The following is a 16530-nucleotide window of genomic DNA, read 5'->3' as shown; positions in this document are numbered from 1 at the left end:
GACAGAACAGTGCTCCTGAGAAGAGCTCCACATTCTTAATGTGGACACCGGAATGTTTCCTGAAGGCAGGCATTGTCCCTGTTCTGACACAACTCACAGGAACCTTTTTCCTGCACTATATCCTTACCATAACAAGCAGGGTTTCTTTCCCTGACCTACCACTCATTCCAGGCATGCCCCAATGACATAGGTATCATATTTACAAAGGTCCCACGCCAAGATGGTAACCAGAATTTGCAGAGTCCATGAAGGGACATTTTCCCCAGACTCTGCTCCATCTGTGTCATGGCACAGTGCCACCTACTAGTTGGAGGAAAACCTACACACTGGTCTAGAGGTATAGGCCTCATTAAACTATGACAACACCAATTTAATATGCTGAACCTTTCATCCTTCCTCTGAATTGTTACATTTGTTGTTTTGAACAGCCCATAAAGTTATCGGTTTAGCCCATAAAGTCTCGGTTTAAGAAACAAAAAAACAAAAAAAAAATGTTATACTTACCTCCTCTGTGCAGTGGGTTTTGCACAGAATGTGTAGGTAAGTAACTCCCATGCTGTCAAAAAAATAAAGGGCTAAAATACACTGCAGCAAGCACCTGATAAACTGATCCTAGGCAGAAAACAATGTGAATGTATACGTGATGGCATTGTGCTGTGTGTAATGTGCAAATATGTGCCTAAGGGCGGCTAAAAAGGTATATATAAAGTTACCACATGATAATTAACAAACCTAACTAAAACCAAATATTTGATACAGATAAAACCTGTATAACAAAATTGTGACATATAGCAAACAAATAAGTGAAACAATGTGATAAATTCCAGTGTGCACAACTAAATGTGCAGTGAAAAAAAACACAATCCAAATAACAATGATGATCCGGTGGTAAAATGTGATCAAAGAAAATGTTCCAAAGGAAAATATATTTATATATATATTTCATTATAACAGTCTAAACAATATTCCACGCAAATACTGAATCCCTCCAACGTGAACAGCAAAACAACCGGTGCCTAGCCAATCTTCTAAAAGTGGTACCTCTGTATGTACAAGAAGAGTAAATAAAGACTCACATTTTTAAAGGCAGCAAACGACAGCATTCCACGAGTGCCGAGCTCGTATACTACAGTCAGTTCCTGGTAAAACCTATTGCTCCAATCCCGGCACGTATCGGGATGAAGACACGTGATGTGACGATACGCGTCGGGATTGGAGCAATAGGTTTTACCAGGAACTGACTGTAGTATACGAGCTCGGCACTCGTGGATTGCCGCTGTTTGCTGCCTTTAAAAACGTGAGTCTTTATTTACTTTGCTTGTTACAATAAAAATTCCCAACAGGATTACACTATGTGCATTTCCTTTTTTGTGCTTAAAACCCCCTTACATCGAGGTTACTAGTGGAAGGATTTGAACATCAAACAACATCACTAAGGATTGAGCAGAAGGATACGAGCTCGGCGCTCGTGGATTGTTGCCAGTTATTACATTTAATGTCAGTTCATTTATTATGTTTGTTATGTTACCAACTCTCTTATATGGGATCATGCTATGGGCTGTTTTCTCTTTTATATCTAGACCCTATATACTGAAACTATGATCATAAAAGTTCATTCAATCTGACTAAAAGGAAGTTTGAAGATGATCATCTGTGAACTTATTTATGCTGTAAACCTTACGGCAGTAAAGTGAGAGGCTTGTATACACAGAGGTGCCACTTTTAGAAGATTGGCTAGGCACCAGTTGTTTTGTTGTTCTCGGTGGAGGGATTCAGTATTTGCATGGAATATCGTTTAGACTGTTATAGTGAAATATAGATATATTTTCTTTTGGAACATTTTCTTTGATCACATTTTACCACTGGATCATCATTGTTTTTTGTATTGTGTTTTTTTCACTGCACATTTAATTGTGCACACTGGAATTTATCACATTGTTTCACTTATTTGTTTTCTATATAGGCTTTATCTGTATCAAATATTTGGTTTTAGTTAGGTTTGTTAATTATCAAACGGTAACTTTATATATACTACAAGGAAAACCGCCTAGGTTAACGAAGTTATTTCAAAGGGTAGAGGTACCGTCATCCCAGGTATCAAGTTCAAGAAAAGGAAGGGGGAGGGGGACGGCCGCAGTTAGCTGCTCCTGTCAGCCAATGTCTCCACCCCTCAACAGGGAAAGGAGGGGGGCTATTACGGTACTCAGTGTAAGTATGTAGTAGACATAAAGGGTAAAAAGGGGAATAACAGGTTTTATAAAAATTCACTTTTAATAGAAACAGTATTTAAAAGGTTACAATACCGCATACAGTTGCGATTTGAAGCAATGACAATACATACAACCATAAAAAGAAAGGGGGGGGGGGAAGGAATACCACAGAGTTGGACCAGTGGATTCCACCCAATTTTGATGGTAGATATATATATAGCTTAAGTTCTCGACCGGTTTCGCGGTTCTCACCGCTTCTTCAGGAGAGCCATATCTATAGTGTGACATAAAATAGTTGTAACAAATACAAACATCTCAACAAGTGCATATGATAAAATTATTACTGCAGCAAAGTTATTAATAATACATCAAACCATTACATACAAATTATAAACGATAAGGATAAGCTCACCCATTCAGGAATTCTCTGTGGGTATGCAAGGCCCCATGTGATTCCCCCTGCGGCGGACACAGGGGATGACAAACGGCCTCTGGTGGATAAATTTTGAATAAATGAATTGTACAAGTCACCAGACTATGGTATCCAGAAAAAGGTGGGGTAGAAAGGTGCCAGTAATATATCTGTCAGAAATTCCGAAAAATTGGTGCAGTGGAAGGGCAGAAAAAATGGTGTGATATTGCTTACTCTACATCTTAAGCAATATCACACCATTTTTTCTGCCCTTCCACTGCACCAATTTTTCGGAATTTCTGACAGATATATTACTGGCACCTTTCTACCCCACCTTTTTCTGGATACCATAGTCTGGTGACTTGTACAATTCATTTATTCAAAATTTATCCACCAGAGGCTGTTTGTCATCCCCTGTGTCCGCCGCAGGGGGAATCACATGGGGCCTTGCATACCCACAGAGAATTCCTGAATGGGTGAGCTTATTCTTATCGTTTATAATTTGTATGTAATGGTTTGATGTATTATTAATAACTTTGCTGCAGTAATAATTTTATCATATGCACTTGTTGAGATGTTTGTATTTGTTACAGCTATTTTATGTCACACTATAGATATGGCTCTCCTGAAGAAGCGGTGAGAACCGCGAAACCGGTCGAGAACTTAAGCTATATATATATCTACCATCAAAATTGGGTGGAATCCACTGGTCCAACTCTGTGGTATTCCTTTTTTCCCGCCCCTTTCTTTTTATGGTTGTATGTATTGTCATTGCTTCAAATCGCAACTGTATGCGGTATTGTAACCTTTTAAATACTGTTTCTATTAAAAGTGAATTTTTATAAAACCTGTTATTCCCCTTTTTACCCCTTATGTCTACTACATACTTACACTGAGTACCGTAATAGTCCCCCTCCTTTCCCTGTTGGGGGGTGGAGACATTGGCTGACAGGAGCAGCTAACTGCGGCCGTCCCCCTCCCCCTTCCTTTTCTTGAACTTTATATATACCTTTTTACCCGCCCTTGGTTTTGCACAGAGCAGTCCGTATCCTCCTCTTCTTGGGTCCCTCTTTGTTGCACCTGGCCCCTCCCTCCTGATGAGTGCCCCCATAGACCAGCAGCTTACTATGGGGGCACCAGAGCTGCAGCCCTGTGTGTCCAATCAGACACAGAGCTGCTGTTCGCGCCCCCTCCCTCTCTCCCCTGATTGGCAGCTGCCAGTCAATCAGGAGGAGAGTCCCGGATGACTGAGGGAATCCTGGACAACGCTGGATAGAGAAGGGGCTCAGGGTAAGTGTTGGGGGGGGGGGGCCTGCTGCACGCAGAAGATTTTTTATCCTAATACATAGAATGCATTAAGATAAAAACCCTTTTGCCTTTACAACTACTTTAAGAAAGAGAATTTGTGGGTCTACGTATTAATGCTTTAGGATGTGCGTAGCTGGGTCATGACAGAGGTTGTGTCTTTCACCTACTGTAGGAGTCCCTCTTTTCCTTCTCAGAAAGTTAATCGAGACTTCTTTGAGGACAATAAACCTGATAAACCTGTCTCCATCTCTGGGGTACAACAAAATGAATCTCTTTAGTTGTTATCAGAGTATGTGACAGAAAGAGGCTACAGCTGGGGATATGCGAGTACAAAAGGGAGAGTGGGACTTTAAGATGAAGCGCTTGGGTAGTGAAGGTAAAATAGACCACGTTTGAATATCATCATGGAATGTTTATTGGTTATAATAAATAACAGACAATAAAAAAAGAGTATTCATTTCATATGTGGTAAAGAATGTTCATTTCATATACATATAAGAGGCATGCACATGGCATAAGCATAGTAAAGTATTACACGTATAACAACACATAATTTGATGGTAAAAAAGTTAGATAGTAAAGCATAATATTGCTAGCAACAACATGCCTGATACCAACAGCTGTACCCACATGGTAAATATGCATTTACTGAGTAGGAAAAAATGATGTGATTGAGTAAAACAGATAGTACAAATAAATATGATTCCATATGAGATGTCACTGGGGCATCAAAACAAAGCTCGACGCATTTCGTGGATATTTCTCCACTCATCAGGAGCTGATGCGATCAAAATTCCTATGGAATGTATATAAAAAATATAATGAACCATGTTGTCCATATAAAAGAGTAAAAATTAATAAATGAACATTTGGTGTGTGTATAGATGGTTAACCAAACACACTCTCCAACGCAGGCAGCAAATGTGGTGCGCGGTGGTGGGCCAAGAGCACAACCTCTCCACGGGAGCTGAGGCGGCATATGTAGGGATGCAACACCGGGCAGAGTGGGAGGTACAAAGTGGGATGGGGTGTCCCCACAGTCAGGGGTATTGTGTGGTTGAAGCAAACGTATCTGGGAACAAAATATTAAATGTGTATATAGTTTATAATGGTAGTATTTTATAAATAATAATTAGTCGATTGTAAACCCAGTATGCTCCAAGACAAGTGATGACATAAGTCAAAAAATATATATTGGGGAATCTATACCCAAAAGTGAATGGCATTTGAATGAATATAAGGGTTGCAAAGGTTATGAAGTAAAAGTCTCACTGCAAATTGTGCATAAGGAGTGATAAATGAAAAAGAAAAAGTGAAAAAATAGTAGAAAATGAATGCGTGTTGAAAAAACAGGGTCACCAAATATACAGAGACCAGCTGGGGATATGGGACTGGAGAGTCTTTCCAGAAGCAGAAGAAAGCGCATACGCAGGTTTTGATCCAGGATGTGCACTCAGGTGATCATGGGGAAAACTGCCATGGTCCAGGACATAGAAATGTAAACATTGGAAGTATTTCAGCCAGGTTTGGGGTGACTGAAAAGGCCTACAGGTATGGCATTTGAATGAAAAGGTATTTTTTATTAGACCCCTTTCACACTGAGGCATTTTTCAGGTGCTTTAGGGCTAAAAATAGCACCTGAAAAACGCCTCCCCTGCAGCCCCAGCGTGAAAGTCTGAGGGCTTTCACACTGGAGTGGTGCGCTTGCAGAACCGAAAAAAAAAGTCCTGCAAGCAGCATCTTTGGGGTGTGTATATACACCGCCCCTGCCATTGAAATTGCAGGCAATTCGGCAGCGGCGGTTTTAAAGGGGTTGTAAACCCTCGTGTTTATTCACCTTAATTCATCCTATGTATTAAGGTGAAAAAAATTCTGACAGTGACCGCCCTCCCCACCCCCCCCCCCCCCGTTTTACTCATCCGAGCTCTTCGATCCCTTGGCGGTGACGCGCTCTTCATCTCTGCCCAGGGTTCTCAGCTCTTGATTGATAGCAGAGCAGCCATTGGCTCCCGCTTCTGTCAATCAAATCCAATGACGCGGGGGCTGATTCTGGCATTCTGTGTCAATAGACGCAAATGCTGGACTCGGGAGCGCGCCCACAAGGTAGAGCGCTTCTCCGAGGGGGTTTACCAATGTGGGGAGGAGCCGCGAGATCCGCCGGGGGACCCCAGAAGAGGATGTTTGGGGCCACACTGTGCAAAACAAACTGCACAGTGGAGTAAGTATGACATGTTTGTTATTTAAAAAAAAAAAGAAAAACAAGGGTTTACTAACCCTTTCCTCGGCCGCTAGCGGGGGGGGGGGGGGGTTAAAAGCACACCACTAGCGGATGAAAAGCGACAGTAAAGCGGCCCGCTGTCAGTGTGAAAGGGGTCTAAAAGTGGTGATAAACCCTGTCCTCAGGGCTCACTAACAGACCAGGTTTTATGTATTACCTTGGAGAGATGCAGACTAGAATACTGCAATCACTGAGCAGCAAATGATATCACCTGTGATGTATTTCAGTTATCTTGCAAACCTGGCCTGTTAGTGGGTCCTGAGGACAGGATTGATGACCACTGGTCTAAATGACACAGTGGAGAACGTAAAATCTGGTGCAGCTTTTCATAGAAACCAATCAGCTTTCATTTTTTTTTTTTTGTCAAAACTTAATTGAACAAGCTGAAGTTAGATGCTGATTGGCTATCATGCACAGCTGCACCAGATTTTGCACTCTGGTTTTAGTAAATTAACCCCTTTGTATTTTTAATTCTTACTTGCATCATTTTTCCTTTCCTCATTTGTTTATTTGAAATGTGTCCCTGGACTTGTTAGCACATTTATTTCAGTGATTTAGTTTGTTTGTTAGAAACTGACTCTGAACTAAATGTTCACTGTCACAGATCTGCAGCTTTGCTGCAAATTGGTCTCCTCTATTCCCAAAAATCAGCAGGAATGCTGGTACATGTAGGTTCACACATAAGCGAACCGCATCCAATACGCATGACATGTGAAAGAACATTGCTTTCTTATGTGCCTGTTCACATATGTCCGATGCAGCCGCAGTGTGGATTCAGTGCTAATTGAAAAAGAGTCCTGTCTGTTTTCTGAGCAGTGCGGTCCGGCTCTGGTGTGAATTCAGGCCCATTGACTTTTATAGGAGCGCACATGTCATTCAGGCTCAGTTAACACTGGAAATGGCCGCGGATCGCACAGGAATGCTGTCTGTCCTTGTTCTCCATTTCAGGGACGAATCTTTGCCTGAATTCGGCCCCGAAATGGAGCCAAAGATGCACAACATTCCTGTGCAGGCCACTCCGCAGTTATGTGAACCGGCTCCATAGAGGGCCGGTCACATTCTCCTGTCATGTGAATTGAATGCGGAGAAACCTGCATCCATTTCACATAGGTGTGAACAATATAAAATCCTGACCTGACCCTGATCAAAAACGGACCTAAAACACTGAGGCTGGGTTCACACCGTTGCAAATTGGATGCAGCTTACACCCCATCCAAATTACTTTCAGTCAATCTGGTTCACATATGTGTGTTGCATTCGCACTCCGCATTGCCCAAAAAACATGTGCGTTTTCAAGGCAGTGCTGTGCGAATTGCAGGCACATATTCTTCTATGGGAACGCATCTGATATTCAGATGCTTTCCCTTGTGAACAAGCATTCTCTTCCCCTCCTCACTACACCTCCCCCTGCTCAGCTGATCCACAGCTACCATGGAGAGGAAGCGCTGAACAGCTGCTTTTTCTCTTCACACAGAGAACGGAGCTGAAATTCGCATCGGACTGGTGTAAATCCAGCCTAAACAACTACTTTGTCAATTAGCTGTAAAGAAGGAGCTTCAATTTGCATCGCACATGTTTGAACCCAGCCTTTAGGCTACTTTCACACTGGGGCGGGGGGTCGTTAGCGGTAAAGCGCTGATAATTTTTAGCGGCACTTTACCGCTGTTATAGCAGTGCTTTTAACCCCCGCTAGCGCCCTAATAAAGGGTTAAAAGCGCCCCTGCCGAATCACTTTGCAGGTGCTTCGGCAGTGGTGCCCATTGATTTCAATAGCAGGGGCGGTGGAGGAGGCCGGTATACACCTGAAACACACTCTAGCATCCTGCAAGTGCAACACCCTGCAGGGGAGGCGTTTTTCAGGCGCTATTTTTTTGCCCAAAAGCGCCTGAAAAACACCCCGGTGTGAAAGGGGTCTAAAGGATAAATTCACAGTTCATAACATGTTACATCCATGTTCAGGGTGTAACATGTTACGAATGGACAGCCCCCTGCACCTCCCCGATCCCCTCTGCTAGCTGTCACAATTTAACCACTTCCGGACCAGCTCACAACGATATACGTTGGTACTTTGAAGGAGGATATTCTTAGATAGCTGCTGCCATAACCCCAGTATCCTCTTCTTCAGTGAGCGGTCCGGTTTAAGATAAAAGTGGTCTCTGTGGCAGATTTGCCGCGAGATCACTTTTATTGGCAGCGGGAGAGGGGCTCCCCCACTCCTGCTGCTCTCCGGTCCCCTCCGCCGCTTGCCAGAGCCGATTGGGTACTTCCTGTGGCCTGACATGGAGACGAGTGAGGGGAAGATGGCCCCCACCCATCTCCATATTATTGCAGGGCGGAAGCGACGTCAAAACATGAATTCCGCCCATAGCTTTTAAAGGGCCATTTTTTTTTTTCATTTTTTTAAATGACCTTTTTTTTTTTTTCTATTATTGCATTTTAGTCTAAATATGAGGTCTTTTTGACCCCAGATCTCATATTTAAGAGGTCCTGTCATGCTTTTTTTTCTATTACAAGGGATGTTTACATTCCTTGTAATAGGAACAAAAGTGAAACAATTAAAAAAAAAAAAAAAAAAACAGTGTAAAAATAAAAGGTAAAATAAATTAAAAAAGAAAAAAATTTTAAACGCGCCCCGTCCCGAGCTCACGTGTAGAAGTGAACGCATATGTGAGTAGCGCCCACATATGAAAACGGTTTTCAAACCAAACACGTGAGGTATCGCCACAATCGGTAGAGCGGGAGCAATAATTCTAGCACTAGACCTCCTCTGTCACTTAAAACGTGCAACCTGTAGAATTTTTTAAACGTCGCCTATGGAGATTTTTAAAGGTAAAAGATTGTTGCCATTTTATGAGCGGGCGCAATTTTGAAGCGTGACATGTTGGGAATCAATTTACTCGGCGTAACATTATCTTTCACAATATAAAAACCAATTGGGATAACTTTACTGTTGTCTTAATTTTTAATTCAAAAAAGTGTATTTTTTCCAAAAAAAGTGCGCTTGTAAGATCGCTGCGCAAATAAGATGTGACAGAAAGTATTGTAACGACCGCCATTTTATTCTCTAGGGTGTTAAGAAAAAAAAATGTATAATGTTTGGGGGTTCTAAGTAATTTTCTAGAAAAAAAAATGTTTTTAACTTGTAAACAACAAATCTCAGAAAGAGGCTCGGTCCTTAAGTGGTTAAAAAAAAACATGGCCGAGTGGGGCTCCGGCTGCGTCACTCATTCACAGTGTTCTGTTGCGGCTGCTGGCTTGTAGATTTCAATGAACTACCTCGGTGCTGTACTATTTCATCCTCTCTTCCTGTCAGATTGTATCTGCTTGCCCATATGGGATATACGGGCACACAGATACACTGACAGATCTGATGGAGACCTGCATGACACCCACGATCTATTGATCACTGGTGCAATGCTTTACAGGCTCCAAAAAAATAAAAATAAATGCATATTTTTTTTAACTGCAAAAAATTGTGCATTTATTTATTTATTTATTTATTTTTTTCTAAAAAGTGACCTTATGCTTTAACTTGTAAGGTCCTGCTATCCCATAAGACTTGTGTCCAAAACTGGTTACCCACCTGATGTTCATTCAATTAGCTACACACCCAAAGGCTATTTAAGCTTAGCTCATTTCCTCAGGCTATGCCTGAGAAGTAACTAGTGTTCCCTAACAGAGCAGTGGCCTAGTTTTGGCTTTGCTTGCTAGCAGAGAAGTTGCCTAGTGTAGTCCATTTTTTAGTTGTATGCCTAATGCTTCTTGAGACTATTCATTGTGACTCTGGCTTCCTGAGAGGATTGCAAATGTCTCCTGCACCCCTAGCGTTCTATGTACTCTTAGTAACCTTTAGTGTTGCTGTAGCTAGATCCCCCTTGTTTCTAGCGTTTCTTTGAAAGCATCTTTCAGTATGACCTCTGTACCCTCCAGTGTATTCAAACCTGTTCCCAGTGATTCTTTGCCTTCCTGCTGGCAACCTGTATCCTTGCGCTTTTGTGCCTCAGTTCCCCTTGTATACATTTGTCAGCTTTTAGCCTTCCCTATTTGATCTCCTGTGAGTTTCAGCCTGCCTGTAGCCCTGTTTACTACTTCTGTTTTCAGAGCCTTTGTGTGTCTCTGCTCCTGTTCCTAGGGTCTATGTGTTTCCATGAACATCTCTGGAGAAGACCAGGCAGTTCCTTAGACTCTGTGCCTTCCAAGGCCCTTTTACCTTTGCTGTGTGTGTGTGCGCATAGGCTGGGTTCCCCCAGACAGTATCAATAGGAATCATTCCCGTTCTAAACCCCTCCTTTGGATTGCCACCTTTTCTTTAAGCCAAAAACTTTAGCAGCTTGGGACACCTTTTGGGTGCCCCAAGAAGAGTAGAAATGTGGTGCGTGCAGCAGTGAACAGTGGGTGTAGCCAACTTACTGACATCATCGCCATGCTCTCCAGTGATGCCGAATCTGCCCCCAGACAGCGACCCGCAGCTCCTGGATGGCAACAGATTTGTGTGTGACTATCTTGGTTACTTGGGGAGCCACAGCCGGTCTGAATAATGTGTCCGGGTTTCAGTCTGCCTGAAACCCGGACACAAGAATCAAAACGCGGACTGTCCGGGTGAATCCCGTACAGGTGGCAACCCTACTCCTTCTGTACCTCCACTATTTCCTGCATTCCCTGGAGCACCTCTGTGTTCCTCATACATATCATTGTCTTCCTGTAAGCGCCGCATCCCACTGCTAAGATACTCCTTTGTCCCTATGAGTCTTACACCTCAGAGCAGTAAGACCTCATGCATCTGGCATTTTTTTTTTCTTTTTCTGCCCTTAAAGGCATCTGCTTGTTAGCCTGTGTGTCCATGCACACATAGGCATTTAGATTCAGAAAACAAAACCCAGTGCGAACAGAAGCAGCAGCGTTTTTGCAGGAAAAAATGTAAACGTGTTAACGATAGGCGCATCAAGAAACTAAGCGTTAATTTCAATAGCTAGAATAAATTTTGTCCAATGAAAAGAATTAACACTCAAACGCTTGACATGCCCAAACGCATTACATGTGTTTACAAGCATTGTGTTTTTTCTGCCAAAATGCTGCCGCCAGGAGGAAAGGCGTCTAGGAGAGATGGCCAAACATCCAGTGTGCATGAGGCCCAAGTGCATCTTATGAGTACATTTGTTTATTGTTTTGAATAAAATAAAGTAGAACAATCTGGATTTTACAAAGATTGTGGTACATATTGAAAGAGTAACAAACTAATTACTTCAACTGAAAAGAAACAAAAATTCAAATGCATTATTGCACTATATAAGCATCAAATGTCAAAAATGTCATATTGAAAAGAGATAGGTAGATTCTAGTCTAGTTTAAGGGGATTAATTAGTAAAGCAAAAGTACATTTCAATGGACGTGGAGAAGAACCCTGTGGGTACCACATAAAAAGGGTAATGAAAAGGAGTAAGAGGATAGAAGAAGTAAAGAAAAAAGGAAAAAAATACAGCGGGAGTAAAGTGTAAACTTGATAGAGGTAGCGGTGTTGTCACTATGGAGGTGACAGGACTTTATTTTCAGCTGGAACATGGTGGAAGAGAGTTCCGCCATCTACAGCGCTGGCCCTGTGCTTTCCTTATAATCTTATAAGTATTCCATGTCCTGCCAAGACCATGGGGTTTATTTACTAAAGGCAAATCCACTTTGCACTACAAGTGCACTTGGAAGTGCAGTCACTGTAGATCTGAGGACATGCAAGGAAACTAAAAAACAGAAATTTTGCTTGCACATGATTGGATGATAAAATCAGCAGAGCTTCCCCTAATTTTAGATCTGCTCCTCATATCTACAGCGACTGCACTTCCAAGAGCACTTGCAGTGTAAAGTGGATTTGCCTTTAGTAAATCAACCCCCCTAGCTGCCAACTGTCCCTGATTTGAAACAAAGTCCCTCTTTCCTCCTCATTCCTCCTCATTTTGGTCTGATCTATATAGTTGTATATAAAATGCACTATTTATCTTTCAAAAAGTGTTTCCTTTCATCCAATTTCTACTTTAAATTGCTACATTTTTAAATGTTTAAAGCAATAATAGTGCTAAACAAAAGTACTTGTGGGTCTAACTTTTTTTTTTTTTGTATACACCCCTCCTCCACCACCCCTTCCCATTGAAATGAATGGGCAGCACTGCTGAAGTACCTGCAAAGTGCTTCGGCAGCGCCGCAACACGGGTGCTAGCGGGGGTTAAAAGCGCAGCGCTTTAACGCTACCACTCCAGTGTGAAAGGGCTCTTAGTCTTTTTTTTTTGTTTGTTTAAAAAAGTAATCCTAGTGGTGATGAAATATCACCAAAAGAAAGCTCTATCTCATTTTTAAAAATGTTATATGGGCACAGTATTGCATGACCACGCGATCTTCATTGAAATCGCGACAGCACTGAAAGATGAAACTTGGCCCGGACAGGAAGGGGCTGAAAGTGCCTGGTATTGAAGTAGTTAAACTGTATATTGTTGTTATTGTACAGGATTTATTTAGGACCAACAGTTTGCGCAGCGCTATACAACATAAGGGCAGACAGTACCGTTACAATACAATTCGATACAGGAGTAATCAGAGGGCCCAGGATGCATGAGCATGTAAGGTTCGCTTTGCTAACAGCCCATATCTCTTAAATACTAAACAATAAAACCATTAAATGTTTTTTCTAAGCAATAAAAAAAAACTTCTCAGACCCCAGCTTCTGTACTGGTAACCTCACTACTGTTCCCAGGGAAAACTGGCTGCTTAAACACTTGCCAACCATATATTGTATAAATCAGGGACGTGCGGTGAGGTCAATGGCTGGTGAGGCAATGGCTAGTATCAGCGCCAGTTACACACAGGTTACATACGCCGCAATCATTAGAGCAAGAGCAATAATTCTAGCACTAGACCTCCTCTGTAACTCTGAACATGTAACCTGTAAAAAATTTTAAAGCGTCACCTATGGAGATTCTTAAGTACTGAAGTTTGGCGCCATTCAACAAGTGTGCGCAAGTTTAAAGCGTGACATGTTAGGTATCTATTTACTTGGCATAACATCATCTTTCACAGTATACAAAAAAATTGGGCTAACTTTAGTGTTGTTTTTTATTTTATTCTATTCTTGAAAAATTGCTGTGCAAATACCGTGTGACATAAAAAGTTGCAGCAACCACCATTTTATTCCCTAGAGTCTCTTCTAAAACAATATATATAATAGTGGTTAGCACTTTCCGCCTGGCAGCACTGGGACTGTTGGTTCAAATCCCAACCATGCACTACCTGCCTGGAGTTTGCATTTTCTGCCTGTGTGGGATTCCTACAGGTACATCTAAAAAAAAAAAATTGAATCAAAAATTGAATCCTCAAAAAGTAAAAGGGTAACTCTACTTGGGCTTCCACAACACCTCAGCAGTGCCACAGGTTGATCGCCTCCATGCCACGCCGCACTGATGCAGTAATTCATGCAAAAGGACCCCTGACCAAGTATTGGGTGCATACTATACTGTACATGAACATGCTTTTCAGTAAGCCAACGTTTCTGTATTAAAAATCTTTTTTTTTTTTTTTTATTGGTCTTATGTAATATTCTAATTTTCTGAAATACACAATTTTCGGTTTTCACTAGCTGTAAGCCATAATCATCAAAATTAAAAGTTAGAAATGCTTGCGTAGCACCCTGGAGTTTAGGCAGGGTCGCTCCTCAAATTTATTTGCCAGGAGTAGTTATCCTGGTTGATTGCTAGAGCTCTATTGATTCCTCTCTAAGTTTGGCCTTGTTGCACTTTTCTCTTCCACCACTAGGTGGTCGGGTACTTGGTGGTACTAGATATGAGAAGGGCAACCCAAGGTCAGGTTATGGGTATATGGGGTATCTCAGCCAATGGGCAGGGGTTTTCTTGACTCCCTTGGCCTGCTGGGAGAGCCTATATATATATATATATATATATATATATATATATATATATATATATATAGTCAGGTGATCTATGTTCTGTGCCACCTGGACGGCTGTCTTGGTGGAAGTATGTTGTGTGCCCTGGGCTGCTCGGCCGGAGATTGGGCCTATCCTGGGGGCGTCTGGCTGCTAGGCTTTCAGAGGGCCTATCCTGAAGCAGGAGAGCAGCTCTTGGTTGGGATTGCGGCTTGCAGTCCAACCAGAAGAGACGATTCTGCCGGCCGAAGAACCTGTCATGGTCAGAGGTATAAGGGAAGCTGTGGCCACTCAGGGACCAAACACCTTATTACGAGGGACCAGAGTGAGTAACTGAAGTAAGTACTTGAGCAGTATTCTCACCAACCGGTGACGGTGGAGAATCTGGAAACTTCAGGTGGTGATCAAGTCAGGGACCCAGCCAGCGGAGGTGATGCTTGCAGAGCAGCCTTGTGTCAAGCTAGGGACCGAGCAGGCCAGCGTGGGTGACGCTTGAGAAGTATCTGGAGTGCCAAGCTAGGGACTCAGCAGAGAAGCAGGGGTGATGCTTGAGGAAGAAACCACCTGAAGATCGGAGGAGCTCAAGGGATTCAGTGGCAGTGAATCAGAGGGTCTAGTAAGAGCATGGAAGCTCAGTGGGCTGAAGAACTACAAGGAGAAGTTGTAGTGAAGGTGAAAGAACTGTTAAGCTTTGTGTTAGGAACTAGGCATGTGCAATTCATTTAGTTCCAAATTCGTTTAACAAATTTTGACAAATACGTTAATTTGTAAATATCCGAATTAACGAAAACCCGTTTAATGAATTTTTCCGAATATTCGTAAATTCGAAAAATTTGTAAATTCATACATTCTTAAATTCGTACATTCGTAAATTAGTGAATTCGTACATTTGGAAATTCGGAAATCTGAAAAATAATTAAATAATAATAACTTAACTAGTATTACTAGTAACTATTAAATTATAGGTAGGTATTGTAGTTTCCTTTCAAATTTGGCTGTTAGTGAACGTAACACATACAAATTTAACCTAAGGTTACGAATGATCCGAAATAACGAATGCCGTATCCAAACAGATGGAACGTATTGAATTAATAAATAATAATAATAAACTTTTTATTATTATTATTTATTATTAATTTGTTCCATTCCATTTGTTTAGATGCAGCATTCGTTATTTCGGATAATTCGTAACTTCGGATAAATTCGTATTTGTTATGCTCGCTGACAGCCAAATTTGAAAGGAAATTACAATACCTATAATTTAACAGTTAGTTACTATTTCAGATTTTCGAATTTTGGGGTTTTTGGATTTTCAAATTTCAAATTTACGAATGTACGAATTTTACAAATGTACGAATTTACAAACTGCGATCATAACAAATGACCTGAAAAAAAAAATTAACTAATGAAACGAAAATGAACAAATTTTTTGGCTGTGCATATGTCTATTAGGAACTGTTAGACTGTTGCCATAGGAGACAGCATTCCTGCACGTGCAGATGTGGCTTCTTGCTGGAGGCCTTTCCCTGCACGGCTGTCCTCCTATTGAAGTCTCGGAGTCTGCTAATTGAGCTTGCAACTACTCAAGGGTGTCCTGGCCCTAAAACTCTTTCCCCCATAAAAGTTTGTAAATGAAATAAACATCTATTTTTTGCATTAAAGTGCCTGGTACCCAATAACTTCCACCTTGCACCCACCATGCCTCACAACCCACCATATACAGAAGGATGTCAGCTATCCCTGGCCCTGGAGGTTCTCATCAGATCAAAGGAGGCCTGGGACCTTGCTACACTTGAAATATATCACTCTGTGTGTAATGAATCTATATAATATATGAGTTTCATTTTCTTAATTGAATTACTGAAATGAATTAACTTTTTGATGATATTCTAATTTGTTGAGATGCATCTGTGCTCTGTTTTCCTCCCACGATTCAAAGACAAGCTGGTAGGATATTTGAATCCTGTTTAAATTGGCCTTAGTATTTATGAATGTCAATTAGGCAACTTACATTGTAAGCTCCTTGAGGGCAGGGACTGATGTGAATGTACAATATATAAAGAGATGCATAAATTGACAGAACTATATAAGTACCTGTAGGAATAATAATAATATGCAAATGTTGACTTTTCTTGTAAAAGTCAGCTTTGAGTTCTATGGGGCACCATTGACTAGCAAGATAGAACATTTTCTCAGATTGTTCCCCGTAGATAAATTACACTTGCTGCTCTAAGGGAGATCTGATCATGGGTGAATACCTAACTGCTCTCTAAAGTCTATAGGCAGCATAAGGATTAAAACAGATGGGCAAATATCTCCATGGGAACAATGACAGTAAGATATCTACACACGTAAATAAGTTGCATTAATGTTAAGACTTTCTCTGATCAGTAAGGTCTAG

At 41.5% G+C, this 16530-nt stretch overlaps 1 long non-coding RNA gene across 1 annotated transcript in view; it reads left to right on the top strand.

Moving 5' to 3' along the window:
• Nucleotides 1-1208: 1208 nt before the first annotated feature.
• The window catches only part of LOC141110021 (uncharacterized), an 84595-nt gene continuing 69273 nt past the window's right edge, over nt 1209-16530 (top strand). Inside the window, exon 1 of the long non-coding RNA XR_012236211.1 lies at nt 1209-1297. This is a non-coding gene — a long non-coding RNA (uncharacterized lncRNA). The remainder of the gene's footprint in view (nt 1298-16530) is intronic.

This window comes from Aquarana catesbeiana, linkage group LG10 (genome assembly GCF_042186555.1).
Source record: "Aquarana catesbeiana isolate 2022-GZ linkage group LG10, ASM4218655v1, whole genome shotgun sequence".
NCBI lineage: Eukaryota > Metazoa > Chordata > Amphibia > Anura > Ranidae > Aquarana > Aquarana catesbeiana.
The sequence above is the reverse complement of the archived record's forward strand: the minus strand, read 5'-3'. Positions and strand labels throughout refer to the sequence as shown.